General features: G+C 51.8%; 1 protein-coding gene across 1 annotated transcript in view; it reads right to left on the bottom strand.

Annotated features, from left to right (window-relative positions):
• Positions 1-24,574, bottom strand: part of CAMTA1 (calmodulin binding transcription activator 1) — a 965,206-nt gene that overhangs the window by 155,451 nt on the left and 785,181 nt on the right. The window lies entirely within an intron of this gene.

Raw genomic sequence — 24,574 nt, forward strand, 5'->3', positions numbered from 1 at the left:
AACAGCAGTCCTGGCTCTGCCTGGGTGCCCAAGCGCCTCTGGGGAAAGAAAGGCACCTGACAGGTGAGGCCAGAGCAGTTTCAACTGCACACAGCTTTTGTAAGACTCTCGCTTGCGATTTGGACCCACCCGTGGCGGGCCACCCTGGACCTCCTGTCAGATTCCCTGTCGGGCACAGCCGGCCTCCTGCTCGTTCAGGTTCGCCCTGATCAGGCTCAGGCCCTGGCACTTCTCACATCTTGCTCCTGATCATTTTAGGAAGAAAGCGAAAACCCACAGCTGGGCTTGAATCCTGCTTCCGGGAGCAGAGGTCAGCTCTGGAGAGTGCAGTCTCTCTGGCTGCTTGTGCCTCCTGTCCTTGGGGTCAGGGTTTGACCCTTTGCTCCCTATGACACTGCTGACAGGCTCCCTGGGAGGGGCTGCACCTCATCACTTTAGATCCGCAGAAAACGGAGTATTCGAAGTATAAGGAATCTAACCAGCTGGTCTCTGGCCTTATTCCCATGCCAAGGCTGGTGGGAGGGCTTGGCTAATTACGTTGGATCAGCCTGGTTCACTGTGTGTCCCCAGAACTCAATAGCTAGCTATAAATTCCCTTCATTTGACCCATATTTGTTAAGCATGAAGTGGGTTTCTGGCACCACATGTTCATGAGTGGCAGCCCTGCCCTCCTGAGGGAGCTGACTGTGAAAAAGGCAGATGGGGAGGTGGGCGGCAGAGAGAGCCCAGGGCTGTTGCCTCCTTGGAGCCCCTGACTTTACAGTCTCTGCACTGAACTAGCTCTGTAGGCATCCAAGAGTCCTCACCTTGTCTGTTGATGCTGTTGTGTGTGTGAGTGTCCATGTGTATACTGTGTGCTTTCCTGTTCACATGTGTGCACAAGAGTGCCCATGCATGTCTGTGCATGCATATGTGTGTACATGGGTGCACTGTGTACATGTGCACTTTCATATATGTGCATATATGTATGCATGAATGTGCTGTGTGCTCACACACTGCACACATGTATCTGTGCACGCATGCATCTGTGCACGAGTATACTGTGTATATGTTCACTTTCATGTGTGTACATACATGTGCGTGGGTGTGCCGTGTGCATGTTCATGTATATGCATAGCACGCCTTGCATGTATGCCTGCATGTGTGTGCCACATGCATGTTTACAGACGTGCACACACATGCCTGTTCACAACATGTGCATGTGCACTTTCATGTGTGTGCACATGTGTGTATGCACATGTGTGCCTATTCACATATGTGCACACATATCCCCGTGCATGTATGTGCATATGTGTGCTATGTGCATGTGCATGCGTGTGCACACACAACTGCTCTCTGCACTTTACACTCTTGTAGGGTGGGGCTGAGTCTGCACCTCACCCCCTACCCCCGAGGGGTCCCCATCCCAGTGTTTGTCAAGAAATGTCCCCAAGAACTTGCTCAGCAGCCAGAAGCAGCTCTGCTCTCTCTTGGAATCCACTCCCAGAAAGGCAAAGGCCTGAGTCGAGAGCAGGGCAAAGGAGGCTGGGGGACCACCTAGCTTAACCCTCTCGTTTTACAGCCCAGAAAAGAAAAGAATAGGAGGTGAGGTAAGAGTGCCTCATGTCATGTGCCTGGGTGGCTCAGTCATGTCCGACTCGGTGTGAACCCCTTGGTGTGAACAGTCCCCTGGACTGTAGTCCGCCAGGCTCCCCGTCCATGGGATTTCCCAGGCAAGAATACTGGAGTGGGTTGCCATAGTGAATAATAATAGCTACCATGTTTTGGCTGTTCCCATGCACCAGGAATTGTACCCCCACGAGCTCACTCATGTTCACGGCCGCCCTGTCGGGGAGCTGCCTCATCTGGCTTCATGGGCAGGAAGGGAAACTTGGAGAAGCAAGCGACCTGCTCAAGGTCACAGAGGCTGTCAGTGGTGGAGGTCCAGTGGAAACTGAGGGCCGGAGCTCTGACATTCTCTGCAAGGATATTGGGCAAAGGGTAACAACCCGCACCCGACCTCAAACTCCATTCCCGGCTGGTGCAGCCTCCTGGCTGCGTGCACCTCCTCTCCCTGGGGTCAGGGTCTGACTCTCTGCTCCCCATGGCCACTGATGACAGGCTCCCTGGGAGGGGCCACTCCTCATCACTTTTGAACCGCAGAAAAGAGAAGATTTGAGATACTAGGGATCTAACTGTGGTCTCCTGCTTTAATCCTACAGGGGAAACCAAGGCCAGGGGAGGTCTTGGCTAAATATGTCAGATCAGCCTGGTTCCTGTGTGTCCCCGGAACTCAATAGCTGGCTGTGAATTCGCTTTACTTGACCTGTGCTTATTAACCATGAATCAGGTGTCTAGAACCCTGCTATTCTCCCTGTTTGCACTCGGCTTGGTGGGCGGCAAGCTGGACTGGGGCTGCAGGGAGAGCCCTGAACATCCCCGAGGAGCTCGGAGGCCAGAGCCCAGACGCCCTTCCCACTGCCACTCGGCTCCCGTGCACAAGGGCTTTGATTTTCCGTTAACACCCAAAGTTGATCGGAGCCTCATGAATCATTCATGGAGAGGCTCCAACGAGATCATTATTTTGAGTGTTGAGTGTCAGGAAAACAGTGTCTGACGGGTAAACATGATGTCTGATGACAGAACAGCCGATGGGGTCACCCGGCAGCCGGGCACCTGCCACGCTGTGGGGAATTTTTAAACATTGAAAAAAAAAATCCAAGCTAGGCTCAGGGAAGAGCAGCAGACTCATCACCAAGCCTTTGTCTGGCGGCTCCCCAGGCCAGGAGGAGGCGGGTAGCGGGCAGGGCTGGGGAGGGCACAGAGCATCCTCGTCCAGGAAATGACTCAGTGTGGCCCCCGGTTCCCAGTCACTGTGGCTCGCGGCCCTGCAGGTCCCAGGCTGCGCTGCCAGCCTCCCTGCCAACACAAAACACCAGCCTCTTAGTCAGGCAGCCCCTGCCTTTGCTCTCTCTTAGGATTTCCCAAAAGACCATCCTTTTGGAAAAAGCCAGGGAGGCCTCAAGCGCCTGTCCATCCACCTTGGATCAGGAAAGGGTCTGGCCTCTGCCTGAAGGCTGTGCAAGCACCTGGCTGGACCAGCTCGGGCCAAGGCCCCGGGGGCTCTCCCAGGCCTCTGGCCGTGTCGAAGCCACTTTCTAGCAGATGACAGTTTGTCAATAGCTTCACTACCTGCATTATTTAAGCAGAACAAGGTGAACCTCAGCTGTACCCTTGAGCACAGATCAAATTGATGGTCAGACTGAATGCTACGGGCAATTAGGTTTTCTAAAGAGAAAAAGGGCCAGAGGGGACCCTACTGGCTCCCTTCCCTGCTGCCAGCCCTTGGCCCTCTGCCCTCCCTGGTCATCCAGTCCTGTCCCCAGGCTGTCTTCTGCTCCTTTGGGCCCTGGATTTCATGAGGGGAGGGGGGTACTTGCTCCCAGAAAAGAGTTCCTTGGGCCCTGAGAATCCCCTGAAGAAGGTCCAGGAGGCTCAGCCCCAGCTCTCTTCTCAGCATTTCTGCAAGGATTTTCCTGGCTGCCTCTCCTTGCCTCCCCAATTGTCTCCTCACCTCACCTCTCAGGACCAGGCTCACGCTTGGCCATCGTGGGCTTTCTCTTCTCTTTACAGATCCCCTTTGACCAGGCTTATTCCAGGTGAGCACCACGTATTGCACAGGTCCCCCTGCGAGGGTCACAGCCTGACCTAGAAGAATTGATGCTTTGATCTAGCTGAGGACTTGGTCCTAAGAGGGATCATGACAGCTCAGAGCTGGGAAGGCCCCCTGGGGTCATCCAACCCTGCCTCCAATGAGCATAGACACCTTCGACTCCACCCGGCAGGCTCCTCTGCTTCATCAGGGACAGGGGCTTGCTCCCTCACACACACTTGCTCCCTCACACACTCATAAGGTTCCACCCAAAGCACTTGGAATCATTATCATTAGAAAGTTCTTTTATAATGAGGCCAAATCTCCTTCCTTAAAGAGTCTGGAATGATTTTGTCTTTCACATCCACACAGAATAGGAACTCTATGCCTTGAGATATGAGAGTCCTTCAAAGATCTGAAGAAGATTCATGTCACTCATCCATCCACACATTCATCCATCCATCCATCTATCCACCACCCACTCACTCATCCATCTACTCATCCATCCAATTTCCTTTCCATCTATACATTTATCTATTATCTTCCCATGTGTCCATCTATCTACCCAACTACTTACTGATCCATCTATCCTTCCATCCACCTACCCCTCTATCCATCCATCAACCCACATATTCACCCTCCCATCCATCCATACACTCACCCATCTATTTTCACATCTACCTGCCTATCTACCTAGTCACCCAACCCTCTTCTATCCATCCACCTACCCATTCATCTACCTATATATTCATCCATCCATCCATTTGTCCACCCAATCATTCACCCATTCATCCTTTCTTCCATTTGACATGCATTGAGGAAATGCTGCTACCACTCTGGGTATTGAAAGATGCAGTCTCTGGCCTCAAGGAGCTTACACTCATAGTGCTGAGGCAGAATTACAATGTAGCCTCTTGCTAGAAATGTTTGTTAGAAATGTTGTTGTTCACTCACTAAGTGATGTCCAACTCTTTGCGACTCCATGGACTACAGCACAGCAGGCTTCCCTGTCCCTCACTATCTCCCACAGTTTGCTCAAACTCATGTCCATTAAGTCAGTGATGCCATCCAACCATCTTATCCTCTGTCACCCTCTTCTCCTCCTGCCCTCAATCTTTCCCAGCATCACGGTCTTTTCCAATGAGTTGGCTCTTTGCATCAGGTGGCTAAAGGATTGGAGCTTCAGCTTCAGCATCAGTCTTTCCAATGAATATTCAGGGTTGATTTCCTTTAAGATTGACTGGTTTGATCTGCTTGCAGTCCAAGGGACTCGCAGGAGTCTCCTCCAGAACCACAATTCAAAAGCATCATTTCTTTGGTCCTCAGTCTTCTTTATGATCCAGCTCTCACATCCGTACATGACTACTAGAAAAACCATAACTTTGACTATATGGACCTTTGTTGGCAAAGTGAAGTCTCTGCTTTTTAATGCGCTCTCTAGGTTTGTCATAGCTTTTCTTCCAAAGAGCAAGCGTCTTTTAATTTAGTGGCTGCAGTCACCATCCACAGTGATTTTGAAGCCCGAGAAAATAAAATCTGTCACTGTTTTCACTTTCACTATAATAAAGGAATGAAAACAGCATCCAAGGCTTTTGTTGCTCAACGTTCTCAGTTTCCTCCCCATTGGTTCTGAGGACTCCAGACCCCTTCTCACCCTGAACAACCTTCTTTGATGACTCCTGGTTTAGAAACTATTCTCTTCAAGCTCAACGCAAAAAAATGGTGTTGGGCATTATCTGGTCTACAGCCAGTCTTCACTGGTTATGGTCAAGCCAGGCTTGAGCCCAGGGAGTGACTCTTCAGCTCAGAGGGTCTGGCAGGATAAAGTCTCCTGCAGTTTAAGGGGCATTCTCATCACCAGGAAGGGGGAAATGTTTATGCCATTAACACAAACATTCTCTTCCCAGCTCCTTTGTAGATCATGTCTGGTTGCTTTCCGACACACCAAAGAACATTTCAAATGAGTCTCTGGCAGGCTCAGCTGGGAAGTTCTTTCAGCCACTTAAAATCTCAGCCTCTGAATGTGAGGCACACTGGTGGTAATTGTTCAAGAAAATCAAATGAAAGCAGATATAGCAAGTTTCTGGTTATTTATCAGCCGCAGATATAGGCCACTTTTCATCATGCTGAGCCTCAGGAAAAGATAAAAGCAAGAGAATTAATCTGAGCTTCTATTGTGAAAGCATCAGGCGTTGCCAGTGTCCAAGTTCCATCATAAAGGAACCACTTCCTGGTCTGTGACTTGTCTTGGGTGGCAGCTGTTGGGTCTCAGACCCTTCTCCAATCATTCCTGGGTGGGGAGGCGGTGTGGTAGACATTGACCTCTGGCATCACTTTTTCTGCTTCCTAAGAGCCCCCCAGAGGCACCTGTGAGCTGCAGCCTGGCAGGAGGGGCTAGGGATTTGGACCTGGGTGGGATCTTGCTTCAGGATCAAGGCTGGGGGCCTGTCTATGTTCCTCTCACAACACTGACCTCTCTTCTCCCAGATCATCCAGTACAACCTCCTTACTCTCTGCCCAAGGGCTTTGCTTGAGTTATATGACTCAGAAGACACTGGAATTCTGATGCAGTGCCTATCCTTTGCTGAAGTCCAGGCACAAGCTACCCCTGAGGGTGGGAGGTCAGGGGTGGGAGAAAGGCAGACCAGGCAGATGGAGGGCCACCATGCCCAAGAGACCACAGTGTTGGTAGAGGACAGCCAAGGGCACTTGGCTCTTACCCCCCTCCCCCATCCCCCGGGGTGGTTAATATCATGCATAACTCATCCATTCCATGGGACATAATTATTTGGTCAAACACCTGTCGAGACATCACGATGAATGTATTTTTTAGTTACTTTGGGTAGGCAGATCAGCCTTCATGATGTGAGTAGGCCTCATCCAATCAGCTGAAGGCCTTAAGAGAAAATGACCAGGTGGCGCTGTGGTAAAGAATCTGCCTACCAATGCAGGAGATGCAAGAGATGCTGGTTTGATCCCTGGGTCAGGAACATTCCTCAAGAGGAAAGTGGCAACCCACTCCAGTATTCTTGCCTGGAAAATCCCATGGACAGAGGAGCCTGGCAGGCTAGTCTATGGGGTTGCAAAGAGTTGGACATGACTGAGCCCACATCCCAAGGGAAGGAAGAATTCTGCCTCCAGTTGCCTTTAGATTCAAGATAGGCATATCAACTCTTCCTGAGGTCTCCAGTCTGCTGGTTTGTCCTGTGGAATTTAGATTGCCAGCCCCACAATCCTGTGAGACAATTTCTTTTTAAAAATTTTTTTATTGGAGTATAGTTGCTTTGTAATATGTTAGCTTCTACTCTACAGCAAAGTGAATCAGCTATACATATACATACAATCCCTCTTTTTTGGATTTCCTTCCCATTCAGGTCACCACAGAGCACTGAGTATAGAGTTCCTTGTGCTCTACAGCAGGTCCTCATTAGTTATCTGTTTTATACATAGTATCAGTCATGTATATGAGTCAATCCCAACCTCCCAATTCATCCTATCCCCTTCTTCCCCCTTGGTATCCATACATTCGTTCTGTATAGCTGAGTCTTTATTTTTTAAGATAAATCTCTCTCCCCATATATATATATACTGTTTCTCTAGAGGACCCATCCACCCAGGAGGAGACTCGTACCATACCCCACTGACTCCATCAAAAGCTCAGAAGTTTCCCCGTTTAGTCCAGGATCTCTCTTCTTTCCTGGGCTGCACTTGGGACCACAGTTCAGTTCAGTTCAGTCTCTCAGTCGTGTCCAACTCTTTGCGACCCCATGAATCACAGCATGCCAGGCCTCCCTGCCCATCACCAACTCCCGGAGTTTACTCAAACTCATGCCCATCGAGTCGGTGATGCCACTCAGCCACCTCCTCCTCTGTCGTCCTCTTCTCCTCCTGCCCCCAATCCTTCCCAGCATTAGGGTCTTTTCCAGTGAGTCAACTCTTCCCATGAGGTGGCCAAAGTACTGGAGTTTCAGCTTCAGCATCAGTCCTTCCAATGAACACCCAGGACTGATCTCCTTTAGAATGGACTGGTTGGATCTCCTTGCAGTCCAAGGGACTCTCAAGAATCTTCTCCAACACCATAGTTCAAAAACATTAATTTTTCGGCGCTCAGCTTTCTTCACAGTCCAACTCTCACATCCATACATGACCACTGGAAAAACCATAGCTTTGACTAGATGGACCTTTGTTGGCAAAGTAATGTCTCTGCTTTTTAATATGCTATCTAGGTTGGTCATAACTTTCCTTCCAAGGAGTAAGCGTCTTTTAATTTCATGACTGCAATCACCATCTGCAGTGATTTTGGAGCCCCCCAAAATAAAGTCTGACACTGTTTCCACTGTCTCCCCATCTATTTCCCATGAGGTAATGGGACCAGATGTCATGATCTTAGTTTTCTGAATGTTGAGCTTTAAGCCAATTTTTTCACCCTCCTCTTTCACTTTCATCAAGAGGCTTTTTAGTTCCTCTTCACTTTCTCCCATAAGGGTGGTGTCATCTGCATATCTGAGGTTATTGATATTTCTCCCGGCAATCTTGATTCCAGCTTGTGCTTCTTCCAGCCCAGCGTTTCTCATGATGTACTCTGCATATAAGTTAAATAAGCAGGGTGACAATACACAGCCTTGATGTACTCCTTTTCCTATTTGGAACCAGTCTGTTGTTCCATGTCCAGTTCTAACTGTTGCTTCCTGACTTGCATACAGGTTTCTCAAGAGGCAGGTCAGGTGGTCTGGTATTCCCATCTCTTTCAGAATTTTCCACACTTTATTGTGATCCACACAGTCGAAGGCTTTGGCGTAGTCAATAAAGCATAAATAGATGTTTTTCTCGAACTCTCTTGCTTTTTCGATGATCCAGTGGATATTGGCAATTTGATCTCTGGTTCCTCTGTCTTTTTTTAAAACCAGCTTGAACATCTGGAAGTTCTTGGTCCACATATTGCTGAAACCTGGCTTGGAGAATTTTGAGCATTACTTTACTAGAGTGTGAGATGAGTGCAATTATGCGGTAGTTTGAGCATTCTTTGGCATTGCCTTTCTTAGCAACTAATCAACCAGTCAATAGTTAAGAGGAAATCATGATGCTTCTGGCTACTTGCTGAGCACTCACTCTGCTGGACACAGAGCTAACTCTTCATCCTCATCACCACCTGTCCTCATGCCAGTCCTAGGAGGCAGGTGTGTCATTGCTCCCATTTGGGAGCAGAGGAAATGGAAGCTCGGAGAGGTCAAGCATCTTGCCCAAGGTCAAGGGCAGTTGGTAGCTGTAGACCAGACTTGAACCCAGCATTGTCTGAGGCCCCAACCCATTTGATGGATTCTGGTACTGGTATTTGTTGGGAGCAGATAGGTGGTGTTAGAAATAAGCAGGCCAGGATCGCAGGGCAATAAAGAGGGAGAAGATGGGACTTCCCTGGTGGTCCAGTGGTTAAGGATCTGCCTGCCAATGCAGGAGACATGGGTTCCATCTCTAGTCCGGGAAGTCCATGTGCCACGGGGTAACTAAGCCTGTGCACCACAACTACTAAGCCTGCCCTCTAGAGCCTGACTGCAACGACTAAGTACACATGCCACAAGTACTTAAGCCCGCGAGCCTAGAGCCTGTACCCTGCAACAGGAGAGCCACCATGATGAGAAGCCTGCACACTGCAATGAAGAGTAGCCCCTGCTTGCCACACTTAGAGAAAGCCTGCACACAGCAACAAAGACCCAGTGCAGCCATAAATAAAGAAATAAATACATTAATTAATTAATAATAAAGAAGGGAGGAGATGACCACAAGGATGAAAGCCTGGGCTCCCAGGTGCCTAGGGGGACATAGCCGGCCCCCAGGGACATCAGTTCTTGTTGGGAGTTGCCAAGGGCTGTCACCTCGTCACTCTCTCCCACACATTGAGGCCTTGGTGGGGGTGGGTGGGGGGAAATAAAATCTAAAATGCCAAGTGATCCTGGGAAGCCAGGCCCTCACTGCTCATCTGAAGAGTGAGCACCTAGCATGTTTGGGAGCAGGCTGTGCATGGCCCAGGCGAGGGCAGTCCTAGAGCAGAGCTGCAAGTGGACACGGATCCTGAGGGTCAGCCCACGACACACACGTGGTATGAGCAGGCACGAGGGGTAGGGAGATACAAGGAATATTCTGGGTCAAGGGCCCTAGCGGCTGTCAAGGTTTGTTCTAAGTCAAACAAGAGATGATCCCTTGTTCCCAAGATCCAGGTGGCACCTGGCATGGAGTCATTCTCTCTGAACCGGCCTTCACCCAGACCTCAGTCATACAGCCTGGCTGCGACAGGACAGGCCCGCCCCTCCAGCTCTGTCTTGGATTTTAGCAGGTGGGACAGACAGGCCACCAGCCTACGTGGACTCCACAAGCCCTCCTGCATCAACTTCCCCTGCCCCGCCCGCTGGCTCCTGGGAGCTGAACAACAGAAACAATAGTTGCTAAACCTGCTCAGCTTCTTCTTAACCAGTCTGGGCCTCAGTTTTCCCATCTCTCAAATGGGGGAACATATATCACTGATTCCCCCTCATGGGATTGCTGGGAAGATTAAATGTCTTCATGGTGGAAAGTGTTTGGAGCTCTTCCTGCACAGGGCATCCTTGGAAATGTCCAGGCTCCATGACGCCAAATGAGAACCAGCCTCTAGATTCAGCAGAACTGAGGGAAGAAGCAGCCACCCACCTTCTTTGTTTTAAGAAGAGCCAAAGGAAGGCACTAAGTTTATACATTCATTTTGCTACAGACGGGAGGATTTAAATAGCTTTCTAAAAGGTATTTTTAAAAACTGCTCTTCAATGCTCCATTAAAAGATTCTCTGCCTTGCCTTGGCGTCTCCAGGGCTGCCAAAAATACTATGAAAATTACTAAAATGTAGTCTGCGGTCAGCTCTAAAAGAGTTTGCCAACTGGCTTCAAATAATCTAAAACCTGATCCCATCTGATCTGGAACACAAGAGCTCGCATTGCTCAGAGCAATGATCTGGGAGCCTCGTGGAAGCACCTCCTTACTTAAGAGACACACGTGGACCCCATGGGCCTCCTTCCTGAAGGGCTGTCTTCTTGGCTTATGGAACCCACAGCCGTCCGTTCTCTCCAGCTATCCTCTCCTCCTCCTTCTCCCCCTCCTGTCATCCCTAAATGTTGGGAACTCTCAGCCTCAGTCTCTGCCCCATTCTTTTCTTTCTGGCTGACCTTCACACACTGACCCTTGACTCTAATTCCTAATCCGGACTCAGATTCTGACGTTATCACCCAATTCCAAACCCACAGTGTGCGTGTGCGTGGGCCCAGTTGCACAGTTGTGTCTGAATCTTTGCGACCTCATGGACTGTAGCCTGCCAGCCTCCTCCATCCACAGGATTCTTCAGGCAAGAATACTGGAGTGGGTTGCCACCTCCTACTCCAGAGAATCTTCCTGATCCAGGGATCAAACTTGCGTCTCCTGCATTGGCAGGCAGATTCTACACCACTGGGCCACCGGGGAAGCCCCAAACCCACAGCATCCACTGCCTATTTGATAAGTGTGGACTGAATGTTTGTGTCTCCCCGAAATCCCTATGTTGAAGTCCCAACTCCCAGTGTGATAATGTTAGGAAGTGGGGCCTCTGGGAGGTGACTAGGGCTAGATGAGGTCTTGAGGGTGGGGCCCGTGATGGGATTAGTGCCCTTAGAAGAAGGTGAGGCCAGAGGGCTCTCTCTTGCTTTCTCCTCCATGGCCCCCTTAGGACACAGGCAGGAGACAGCCCTCTGTGAACCAGGAAGCAGGTGGCTCCTTGATCTTGGACATCCAGCCTCCAGAACTGAGAGTGATAAATGACTGCTGCATAAGCTGCCCTTTCTGTGGTGCTCTGTGAGGGTAGCCTGGGCAGACTAAGACAGCATGGCTGGCAGGGCAACCACTGCCACCATGATCAAAATACGGCCAACGTGGTCCTTGGGAGCCCACCTTGGTCTTCTCTTCTGAGCACCTGACACCACCACTCACCTGGCTCTTCAGCCCTGAGTCCATCTGATTCCTCTCTTTACCTTATCCTCATGTGCAAGCCTTTGGCAAGTATTGCCAACCTCACCTCGAAACCCTGATGCTGGGAAAGATTGAGGGCAGGAAGAGAAGGAGGTGACAGAGAATGAGATGGTTGGACAGCATCATTGACTCAATGGATGTGAGCTTGAGCAGACTTCAGGAGATAGTGAAGGACAGGGCGTGCTGCAGTCCATGGGGTTGAGAAGAGTCAGACATGACTTAGCAACTGAACAACACCTCAAAACAGATCCCAGACCTCATCCCTTCTCCCTTCCCCACAGCTCCTGCTCTGGTTCGCCTGGTCATCCTCTCACCTCTCACCTCTCAGGATGCTGCCTGTCTCTTCCATCTTGTCTTCTTATTTGCCTTCACCTTGGCTTCTCTACAAACAGCCTAAAATACATCAGCAGGGCCTGTCACTGCCCCGTTTTCAATGCTTCCAAGGCTTCAGCTGAAGTGAAATCCACACCCTGCCCTCCTTCCTGGTCATCCTCGACTCCCTGCCCCCCCCCCTTGCCCCTCCCCCATATTCACTGTCCTGCTCCTGCTTTCTTTCTTTCTTCTTCTTCCCAGCCCAGGTGACTTTGCATTGACTGATTGTTCCCTCTGCCTGGAACATTCTTCTGGGTTACTCTACCACCTCCTAGGAAGAGAAGAAGTCATGGAGAATCCTCATTTTCCAAGGAAAAGGCCCCAGGGAATGCTGGCTGGCCTCAAGGAGGGCTCTCTAAGCCCTACATAAAAGGCACAGACTAGAACCCTTCTGATTGGACTCAAAGCTCCCAAAGGCGGTCCACACTGAAATGCCTGCGTGCCCACTGTCCATTCTCCACTGGTGGGATGCTCACAGGTAGCCAGGCCTCTCACCTGCTTGGTCCTGTATCCTTAAGCATCCCTGCCTTGGGCACCAGGGGCAGTCCCCATCTCTGGAGGGGGTTCTGCCCCCTTCCAATGGGAAGCCACCCAAGTCTCATGTTGGAGCCATCACCAATGCAATCCAATACTGATGCTCCTGTTAGGAGGCGGGCAGGCCCTGTCCACTGTAAGGTCCTGGGGGCAGCAGAGCCCAGGGGATGTGCTGCAGGGGATCTGTGAGCAAGACAGAGGTAACCAAGGAGGACCATGGCTGCTGCTGAGCCTGTGCCAGAGCCAATGGGGCTGCAACTTGGACCACAGGCAGAGAAACTGCAGATGTAACAGGGGCAGGTGGAAGCCCAGCCATGCAGGGCGCATTTTGGCCAGAGTAGTAATCTGCATTTCTCTGTGAGAGCAGATATCACAGGAGGGATTCCAGCGGCCTCTGATCCCTTGGACAGAGGAGGCTGGAGGGCTATGATCCATAGGGTGGCGAAGAGTTGGACATGACTGAAGGGACTCAGCACATAGGCACGCATTGCTCCCTTGGACATCACTGCTGGGCCCAGGGTTTCCCACCTACTGTCAGCAGCCCTCTCCCACCATTCGACTGCCTCAAACAATGAAGAACTGATTAGAAGTTTTAATTGTGTCTGGAAACTTGGAGGCCTTGGAGCTGTGTGAAAGGCCTACTTTAAATGTTTTACAATAACAGTCTGTTAACAAATTCCAGACTTAATTTATCCAAGAACTTGTTAAAATTCCCTCTGTGCAGCCACGCAAGGAATGCGATTTTGAAGTCATTTACTTACCAATAAATTACAATGGTCTGAAATCATTAGCAGCAAAGTAAATTGTTTTAATTGATCTGAACTTCCTTATGATCCAGGGACTCCGTTTCTTTGCCGCTGCACTTTCTAAAGGTCTACAATAACAAATTAATCTCACTTGAATCCTGTCATCTTTGGAGCAGTCCTTCCTCTCAGCCACCAGGAAGGGGGAAGAATCCATGGTGGGAACAGGACTTCCTGCACTGGCCCAGGACTGCCCAGAAACAGTTCAGCCTTGAGATTGAAATCTAGCTGCAGGTTACCCTTTCCACTGTGGACAAGTCTCAGAACTAACTGGGGTTTATGTTCCTTCTCTGGTCCTAGGCTTAGTCACATACTTTATTGTTATTTATCCAGCTGTTCATTTTCATTTTGTGCAGTTTTCTGTATGTCTAGTATGTGTGACTCATTGGAAAAAAACCCTGATGCTGGGAAAGATTGAAGGCAGGAGGAGAAGGGGACGATCGAGGACGAGATGGTTGGGTGGCATCACCAACTTGATGGACATGAGCTGGTGTCCGGGAGACAGTAAAGAACAGGGAAGCCTGGCATGCTGCAGTCCACAGGGTCGCAAAGAGTTGGACACGACTGAGCAACTGAACAACAGTATGTATGACAGGAACAAGAGCAAATATAGAAATACATAAAAAGCTTCGAGTCTACCTCTAGTGACCTTGATTCCCAGACAGGTCCTTGGGAGAGTCCTGGGATTGTGTGCTAAGCCATCAATACAGTGAAAACCAACCCTCCTCTGGTCTTTTCCCCAGCACTTCCAGAGTCTGAGCCCTGTGTCTGGTCACTATGGGTGTGCAAAGGTGCCAGCCACTTCAAAAGCAGGACCAGAGAGTGACCAGGGCTGCATTTCAGGACTCCTCTGGGTCCTCTCCAAACCCATCCAACCTAACCCTGACCCTGACCCTGACCAGTTGAGGGGGAGGGAGCGGGAAACTAGGGTGACTGTTAGTGGTCCAATCCAAGTGCGGCCAGTGTGGGGTTCACCTCTAGCCATAGCCTCATAAACCACCTCCAAGGTTGAATAGGCCCAAGTCATGGTCCATTGTGCAGAGATGCCAGTCTGGAGAGCTGCTGCAGTGGCCCTGGGCTCCACTACTCTTAATTTCCTAGAACCAGGGTTATACAGGGAGATGGGGTGGACCCAGCATCCATCCAAGCTGCCTCCCAGCCTGTGCCTAAGTCCCTATTCTGCCCCTGTGGAATACTTTGCTCTTTCTGCCTGGAACTATCCTTCCTCTTAACTCACTGCTCCCAAGTAAGGGGCTCAAGATGGGCCCTGGGGACTTCCCTGGTGGTCCAGTGGTTAAAAGTCCACCTGCCAAGGTAGGGGACACAGGTTCGATCCCTGGTCTGGGAGAATCCCACCAGCCGCATAGCGACTAAGCCCATGTGCCACGACTACTGAAGGCTGTGTGCCTAGATCCCGTGCTCTGCAACGAGAAGCCACTGACACGAGAAGCCTGTGCACCGCAGCTAGAGAGTAGTCCCCACTCACCACAAATAGATAAAGTCCAAGTGCAACAATGAAGACCCAACACAGCCAAAAAAAATTAATTAAAAGAAAAAGCTGCGCCCTGACCAGGCTGGATGATGCCCAGCTGTGTACGCGTCCTCCCAGAGGTGCCCCGGTCCCCAGTGGTGGTGGCTACTGTTCCAGAGAACACCCCATCCCCACCCCAGGAAGATGGGAGCCCTAGGATGGTCTGCACAGGTGAATAGGGACCTCAGGGTTCAAGGTGGAGATGCCCCAGGACAAGAGTCCAAACCCAGTCCTGTTTCCAGAGCAGGTTTGGCGTGATGCCGCTGGCAAGGTGTGCAGAGGGCTGGCAAATCCCATCCGCACACAGCCGGGCCTCCTGCAGTCAGCGCAAGGGAGGCTGATCAAACAGGAGGAGGCCGGGGCTGGAGCCGCGCCCGGTGTCAGACTATCACAACAGTTTATCTTGCCACATTGACTGACGGGGGAGCCTCAGGAGAGAACTATGAAATCCACAAGCAGAGATCCATTTACATCCCAGAAATCGCTCCTCTTATTCCCCAGATGGAAGGAGAAGCCAAGCCAGGGCTCTGGCGTCTGTCCTGAGACCTTGCCTACTTTCCCGCTGTCGACAACACAAGAGCAGAGATTTCTTTTTTGGGCCCCACCGTGCAGCATGAGGAACTTTTCCGACCAGGGATTGAACCTGTGCTTCCTGCAATGGAAGCATGAAGTCTTAACTGCTGGACTATCCAGAAAGTTGAAGAGCAGATATTTCTTTTCTAGAATTCTGAGCAAACCTCGTGAGACTAGCCCTGTAGGTGCTGAGCGGCAGAGGCTGGCAGGGTGTCTGCGAGCTGGGTGGAGAGAACCATCACCAGCACCAGGATACCAGGGGTCTGGCCTCTGGACGACAACAGAACGTGTCACAGACAACTCCCCACTGTCAAACCCAGGAGCACTGACTCTGCACCCATCAAAGTCTGTCTTTTCCTCATTCCCAAGCAACCCAAAGACGAACTCTGCTCCTTTGTGGGAAACAAGACAGAAATGTCCCAAGCCTGGAGAACATGTGCCTCTCAGTGTGGAGGGATGTGAGGAGCCCTGCCAAGGTGGTTGGAGGTCCAGAGCCCCTTTCAGAGCACCTCTCGGCTACACCGGGGGGCGGGACTGGGTCTCCATCTCCGCTGGCTGACCGAGCCAGTGACCCAAGGATGGGCAGAAAAAATGCAGGAGGCAGTTTTGCCAGGAGGAAGGGAGGTGACCCCAACACTCTTAACCCTGTCATCCCTCAAGAAAGAGGCACCCGAAGGCAGGTTTCCTTGGCCCACAGAAGCGAGTGGGAGATACCCTCTCCACCAACACCCTCCCCACACCCCAGCCAAACCCCAATCTCAGGCAGGAAACAAATGTTAATGGAAAGCACTTAAAATGGAAAGGGAGTCTATTTCTCCTTAACTGTCTCTGGCTGCACAAAATTCTGAGAAGCGATTGAAGGTAAATTGCTTGGTTTTCAATTTTAAGCTGCACTTATCCAAGCACGATCAGTCTTCCCTGATAGTGGCAGAAAATAATAAGCGTCTGATGCCGAGTTGCCCTGGTGCCCAATAACACGGGGGGATCGCATCCCCATTTCATTATGGGAAGACAGAGTGTGCCTTACGTGAGTTTATTGAGATGATAAATTGCCCCGTCACTTCCCTTTGGGTGAATCTCCTGCCTGGAGGCTGTCAGCCCTGCTCTGGGGGCAGCACCCAGTGGTGAGGCCAGGGGAGTGCCCAGGTCACAGCAGCAGGGGCCAGTGGCCCATCTGGTCAAGCTTGCTGTGGACCCCGGGGCTCCCGAGGGGCATGAACCACATAGTTGGGGCCAGTTCGTGCTCAGCTCCCAGCCCTAGCCCTTGCTTTGCCAGGTGACCTTGGGTTCCAGCCCCTCGATGTCAGCTATAAAGTGCAGGTTGCATAAGCAGTGGTGGGGTTAGGTAGAATGACCATGCAGAGCCACTAGTGTAGTTCCAGCACCAAACTCTGGAAGCTGGGAAGATTATGAAGCCTCTGGCAGCTCTTCCTTTTCCTTCTGTGCTGCAGAGCTGAAGGCTCAAACCCGACAGAGACCCCTGTCCCCCAACCTGGTAGAGGCTGGATGCTCTTGCAGGACTGTGCCAGCTGGGGGCGCTACAGGGTAGTAGCACTGGGGTGGGCTGCCAGGCCGGTCCACCCTGCTCAGCCTCATGGCCCCGGGGGTTGATTCAGGGCTTGTCTAGGGTGAGGCCTAGGCAGCCACAGTGTCCCCTTGGGCTTCCCTGTTGGCTCAGATGGTAAAGAATCTGCCTGCAATGCAGGAAACCAGGGTTCGATCCCTGGGTGGGGAAGATCCCCTGGAGAAGGGAACGGAGAATCCCATGGACAGAGGAGCCTGCTGGATCCATGGGGTCACAAACAGTCAGACACGACTGAGTGACTAACACTTTCACTTTCAGGGTGAGGCTTCTCCTGGCTCAGGGGACAGGAAGGTCCCCCAATAGAGCCCCAGATGGGGCTGTGTAGGTTGAGCCTGTGCCTTTCTTTTGGGTCCTAATACCAGGGGATACTCCCAGAATGCCCTAGGGCCTCGGGCAGCATCCTGGGCTGCTGGTAGGCTAGCCTAGGCCTACCTAGCACAGTGGAGGCAGGCCACAAGTGCTTGCATGTTTCAATGCCTGCATGCTGGCATGCATGAATGAATAAATGAATGAATGAAAAGAGAGGGGCATGATGGGGGAGCAAGGATCTGTCCTTAGGAGCTGCTGTTTCCTGGACCGAGGGAAGAGGGAAAGTGTGGGTGCATTTTGTGTTTCTCCCAGGAACATGAAACATTTCACATCTCTGAGCCTGACCTTCTGGCTCAGCTGCCTCTGGGGGCCTCTCTGGTCCCGACGACCCTCCTCTGGGGGAGGGGACACCTCCAGGTCCCTACCAGCCTGGGACAAAACCCTGGCCGTGCCTGCAGAAAGAGAAGAGGTTCTTGCAGAAGCCGAATGCTTGGGGAGGCCAGGTGTCTGGGACCTGTCTGAGGTTTTCATCTCTAAACACTTAATGTGAAGATAAATGGGCCTGAAAGGAGCGTTTCCCCCTCAACCATGTAAACATGGAGCGGCAGCCGAAGCAGTCACATTAGGTCTGACACGTGGAAGCTGTGAGGTATTACTCACCCTGATAAGTTTAATGTATAATTTAGAAACATATCATCAAAATGGGAAAAAAGGGAAGAACCTCTTAAATAACTCTGAAAGATATTCAGCTCTGAAATCACGGGCAGTTAGAGCTGAGGGTGAGCAGCTCCCTCTCCGCAGATGCACACCCCACGCCTGGAGTAATTGGATTTAGATAGATCCTCAGGCAGAGAGCCTCAGGGAGGGACGATCCACCCTGTCCGGAAGCGGGGAGCTGGGTGGGTGGGGGCTTCCTCCTGAGTCCCAGGGCTCTGCTGGGCCCAGCGGGACTGCCTGCAGGAGTCAGGCTGGGCGTGGGATGGACTCAGCTCAGCAGGCAGGCTGCAGCTCCAGAAGCCCAGGAAAGGTGAGCGGGCCCCCGTGAGGCTCCCCTCCCCTGCTTCTGCCTCTTCCCTCTCACTTGATCCTGGGGGGTGAGGGTTGAAGAGGTGCACACATGTGTACCATTCCTGCATTTACATTTCTCTCTGCCAGGGGAGCTGGTAGTGCCTACATGGAGGGGTCCTTAGGGAGCTGTATGCAGGTGTCACAGGAAGGTGAGCTGCAATGGGGGGAGTTCAGGGGCACCACGGGCTCCTGTCCCAGGAAAACCTGCCCACCTTGGTCACCCAGCCCCTGTGGGTGATGCGGTCCCATCCCCCAACACAGGGTGGAGGCAGCCCCAATTGGCACCACTGTTGTACCCCCACCCCGCCCCTGGCACCAGGTAGACAGTGCCAGCAGGGGACTTGCTCCTGGTTCAGTGTCCACCGTCCATGACTTGGAGCCCCTCTGAGCCCATGTTGCCTTCTCTGCAATGTCTCTGGTTATTGATACCCCACCTGGAAGGCTGTGAGTATTGAGGGAACACCCCTGAGGAGGCAGTGCCCGCCCGGTGTGCCCCAGAGGGCAGCCTTCTCTCCTTTCAGGTGTTTCTGCTCTGATGAGACCAGGGCAGAGCTTCCTGGGAGGTGGGCTTCAGGGCACACAGGAACTGGCAAGGGGCAGCTGGGGTGGGGGCTGCTGCCAGATCCCCTCCATGTGGGGTTTTAGTAAACACCCTGTCAGTGCCCTGCACCTGGGTTTTCAGGTCGTTGGTAGGGGTAGACTGTGGTGCTGGTTTGAAAGCTCCCAGGGTGGTCACCCAGGGAGTTTGAGCACACTCTGGGAGACGGTGAAGGACAGGGAGGCCTGGCGTGTGCTGCAGTCCGTGGGGTCGCAGAGTTGGACACTACTGAGTGACTGAATAACAAGAGGTGTCACCGTGTTTTTGGCTTCAGAACTCCGGCCCAGAGGGTGATTGGAACACTCCAAGTTCACTCCTGCCTCAGGACCTTTGCACATGCTCTTCTTTCTGCTGGGACTCATGGCCCATCCCCTTGGCCCATGGGGCTGTGTGGGCTTCATCTCAGGCCCTGGGAATCCAAATAAAGCTCCTTCTCTGGTAAAGGGGAGGAACTGGTATTTGGACCAAGGATGTTTCCTTAGCATCTAGGGTTTTATCTTCAGAGTGTGTCCACAGTCACCACTGGCTCTGCTGAAACACAAGTTACTGACACCTGCCACTTGGGCCTAAGATGTAGCTGCAGGGGGCAGTCGGCCATGAGGGGGGCAATGGGGGGTGCCCTAGGGCCAAGGGATGGATATTAAGATGCCTGGGGCAGAAGAGGACCTCGGAGAGAAGCGAGCACCTTCTCAGATGCTCCCTTAACTCTTCTAAACCCCTCTGTCATTTTGGCTCCTTTGCTCCAGGGCCCGGCGCCTCCCTGAGAACTGCCCTGACCACCTTGCCTCTACCAAATGTCTTGAGGACTTCTCAGGTTAAACTCCATCCTTGTCTCTGTGAGCACCTCTGAGGAGCAGTGGCCGGGGTACCGGGAGATGCAGAATGAAGGCTCAGAGCCTTCTGATATCAAAGCCACTGTGTCACTCACAGAGGTCGTTCCATGCGGGGAGGAGTGGGACAGGGAGGTGTGGCAGGGAGGATGGGGGCTGACTTGAGCAAAGGCCTGGAGGCAGGAGGCTCATGGTGGATTAGGGCCCCAGAGCTGGGTCTTATAGCTTGTCTGAGCTTCAACACTGACCTGCTTCCCTTTACTTCTCAGCATGAGCTCCCAGGATGCATGAACCCGGGCCCCTCAGTGTTCCTCTTTGCCTTCTTTGTCTCTTAAGGGCACCTGCTCTTGCATCCCCATAGCCCATTCTCCACTCCACAGCCAACACGATCCCAACACCATTGGCCTCTGGATCCCAATCCACTGGCCTCTCTCCTTACTGACCTCAGAGCCCCAAGTCTTTGATCAGCTCTAGGCTGGGCCCATCTGTTCCCTGGTCACCTCTGCAGCCCCCCTGCCCACTTGTCTCTTTCTGGCATGTCCTATGGAGGTGCATAAGCCTCCTGGCTGTTGGAGTGTCAAACACTCCAAGTTCACTCCTGCCTCAGGACCTTTGCACATGCTCTTCTTTCTGCTGGGACTCATGGCCCATCCCCTCTGCTTCTTGCAGGTCTCTGCTCAGAAATCACCTCCACCAAGACCCCTTCCTGGCTACTCTCTCTAAAACCCTGCATTCCTCCCTCCTCACCTTCCTTTGTTTTCATTATAGCATTTATCACTATCTGAAATGACATTACAGGCCCACACTCCAATTCCAAAGTCCATAAGGCTCTGCAAACCAAGAGCTTTGTTCATAGCTCATTTGGTGGCAAAACAGGATCTGGACTGATATGAAGATATTTATAGTCATGGTTCATCCCTCTTAGCGTGAATATTCATGTATTTTCCTGCAGAAATATTAATGCTTTTGATTACAGGGAGTTACTCCACACCCCGCTGGGGACATACGATAATATATGGTCTATGCACCACAGCACGTTTCTCAAGTGCAAAGTCTGAATGCCCAAACCAGGCTGCTAAACCAGGGTGCTTTTGGTGTGGTGCACCCCACAGTTCTTTGCTCTGGGAGCTGCCCTGTGCAGTGTAGGGAGTTGAGCGGCATCCCTGGCCTCCACCCATTAGATGCCAGCAGCATGCCTTCCTCTCAGAGCTGTGACCACCACAGATATCGCTAGATATTGCCCTCAGTTGAGTCTGACTCTTTGTGACCCTATGGACTATAACCCACCAGGCTCCTCTGTCCATGTACTTTTCCAGGCAAGAATACCGGAGTGAGTTGCCATTTCCTCCTCCAGGGGATGTTCCCAACCCAGGGATCGAACCCACGTCTCCTGTGTCTCCTGCACTGCAGGTGGATTCTTTACCCTCTGAGCCATATCACCGTAGTTGGGGAACACTGGCTGAAGTACATCTGATCCTCAGAGTTTCAGGTGATGGATTCTGCACCTCTCTCTACTGGTTTGTTTACTTACTTGGAATGTAAATTCCACAGGGGCAGGAATTGTGCTAGTTCTGTTCTCTGCTGTATCCACAGCACCTAGAGTCTATCTCAGGGCTGGCACTTAATAAATAACTGTTGAAAGACATAAAGGATTCTATGGTTCCCACAGCAGGCTCCTGTGGTCCTCAACCCATGGGTTCATCAGAATGCCCTTCAGGTGCCCCCTAGGAAGAACACAGTGCACACCCTACCCTCCATCCTGGCTCATCTCCAGGGATGCAAATGTACCCCGAAGGTGTGGGCCCTGGAGCAGCTGCCCAGATCCTCCACCTGACCCCACTACCACTAGGAGGTCTGGACGTTGTTGACCTTGGATTCTCCATCCTTAGAGCTGGGACAATGATCTTTGCCCACATCTTGGGAGATGATGCCTTATGAATGACTAGACACTCATTCACTGTATGGAGTTGAACTTCCTTTATTTTCTTGTGTACCTGACACAGGTGTGGGGGTTGGAAGGGCCTTGTGGACCAGGGCTGACCTGTGAGGGGACAGAGCCTTCAGATGATGCTCAGAATGTGATCATGGGCAAGCTTAGGGGAGAGGGAGGGTCAGGGATGGGGATCCTTGATAAGCCTTGGTCTTTGCCTTGTACTCTGCTAGAAAGTGCTCATGGGAGTTCACAGGAGGTGGGATAGGTTTCTGGGTCCCATACACATCTCTTTCCAGTGATAGTTCTTTCTTTATCTGATTACTCCCAGTGGCAGGGAGCTCATTCCCTCCAGTGGCAGCTTAGTCCACCAGAGGACAGTTCTAACAGTCAAAAAGACCTTCCTTCCATTGAGATGAAATCCAGTAGCCCCACTGTTGGTCCCACCTGCTCTGCAGAGCTCAGAACCCCAGACCAATGCCCCCCAGCACACCCTGGTGTTTCTGGCATCCTCAGTCTCCCTTATTTCATGTCCACACAGGGAGGCCAATATTCTTGGTTCTCCCAGGACAGTCCCAATTTTAGTCTTCATGTTTTATTAACAGCAGCCCTTTCACTCTTCAAGGAAGGTCGCCTTTTATCCAGGGCTCCTATTTCACTTCTACCTTCTCACATGTATTCCCACATGATGTGGAATTGAGTTCCTTGTTCCCCAGGGCGATGAGAGGATTGGGAAAGGATCCTCTTCAGAAGCAGCCAGACCTCCTGCTGCAAATAAAGCCCAGCCACTCTCCACTAAGGATCTGCTTGATCCCCAGTTTTGCCTTCAGATTCCTGCTTAGCTGATTTCCTCTGGAAGGTTCTGGGGAGTGTGTGCTCAGGGTCTGAGTGGGGCTCATTGACATCCAGCATATAGGGGTTTGGCAAGAAGGTGATAATAAATGTAGAGGGGTGGGCAGATGGAAGGTGGCCAATGAGATGTAAGTGAAAGGGGCGTGTGCAAGTTCTGGGAAGTGTTCTTAAAGGGAGGAGCTGTGCCTGGGATGCAGGCATGATGGCTGAAGTTAGAGCAGCCATATTGGACAAGAATGAATGAATAATGGAGTGAATACCAGAGCAACAGGATAGAAGTGTAGGTGCCCTGGAATTGTGGAACTACCATCCTAGCTCCTCAACCACTTCTATTTACAGAGAGAAATGAACCTTGATACACTGAGCCTAAGTTTAGGTTTTCTGACAGTCATAGCTGGATCAATCCCCAATGTATCCGCAGCCCAAACATGATGCAGATAACCATAGAAGAGTCATGCATGGCCACATGCAAGGGTGCAGAGCAGGGGCTGGCAAAGGTCAAGGTGGCGAGGCCCTCAGGAGTTGGATGGGGAGGGGATTTAGGAAGTCAGGGTACCAGCTAAAGCACTGTGTTATCAGAAGGACAGAGAGTTTCTGGCAGATCGACAGGAGGCAGTTTATTCTTTGGCTGAGCAGCTGCCGCGTGGGTTGTCATTTATGGGAGTCGCCAGTTCCCAGCAAAGCAGGGCTCCACTTTCTCTGGAGTCAGACTCCTAGAGCAGGTGCTCCAGTTTGAGGGGATCACAGCCACCTCTCCTCCTATCACTGAGAATCACAGAAGCAATGAACGATGCCCTTGGTCTTCTAGGAGAAAGCATCCAGGAACTGAGAGCTCATGTGACCGAGAAGAAGCCTGCTGGCAGGTGTACTTGTCAAGGATGTGGACAGAATCCCCGGCTGGAGTTGCTAGGAGGCCAAGGTCCAGGGAGACTGGGAGCCACACCCAGGGTGCAGGGTCAATGGGAGGCTCTTCCCTGAGGGGCTGCAGCCACGTTGGGGCTGTCCCATCTCTGAGAAACTGACCCATGGTCTGGTGGAAGATGGAGAATCCTCCCTGAGGCTCTTTTAACACCTGCCTTTGGTCCTCCTTGCCTCTTGTTTTCTGGCTCCTAGCCCGGCCATTGTTTCTGTACTTTCTCCAAATTAAAAACCCATCGCTGCCCCTTCCTAGGTAAAAAGAGTGAATTTTCAGTTCGAGTATGTGGGAGGGTGTCCCCAGGGAACGGAGTAATGAAGCCGCTGGTGCTAGTTGCAAAACAAATAGATAAATCAATGTTTCAATTTTCTCCATGTGAGAGAGCGGGCTGCGTTGCTTAGCAATTCAAAGAACATTACTGCGGGCTCTTGGAGGCAGCCATAAACGCTCCAAGTTGCTGGGGTTTGAGCCATATTAGAACGACAAACTAACTTATATTCTTAGAGCCGAAGCCAGTTGGAGCCAAGGATGCGGGCTGCTTCCAGGAGAAAGCCCTTCAAACTCATTTTTTGTCCTCATGGCACCCAGCAGGGTGAAGGCGGGAGCCCCCATGGGTGGGCAGGTTGGGCAGACCCAGAGCCCCCAGTGGACCAGTGGTACCAACAACACCCAGGCAACCCGCCTCTGAACCTTCTGGGCTGCCAGGGTACCACAGAGAAACAAGAAGGGAGCCTGCTTTTTCCTGGGCCCAGAAACCTCAGCCCAGCCAGTCCTGCCAGGGTGCCTCCTCCCTCAGTCCTGCATATGGAAACACAGCCAGCTGCCTCCCGCAGGTCCCTGCTTTCTGCTCCCACACCTCCCATGGCTCCCCAGCACCCTGCCCACTGAGGCATTGAGAACTACCTTCCGTATTGTATTTTATAAGCACTGCACATCATCCCTCGGAGAAGGCAATGGCACCCCACTCCAGTACTCTTGCCTGGAAAATCTCAAGGACGGAAGAGCCTGGTCGGCTGCAGTCCA

This window comes from Dama dama, chromosome 14, assembly GCF_033118175.1.
Source record: "Dama dama isolate Ldn47 chromosome 14, ASM3311817v1, whole genome shotgun sequence".
Lineage (NCBI taxonomy): Eukaryota > Metazoa > Chordata > Mammalia > Artiodactyla > Cervidae > Dama > Dama dama.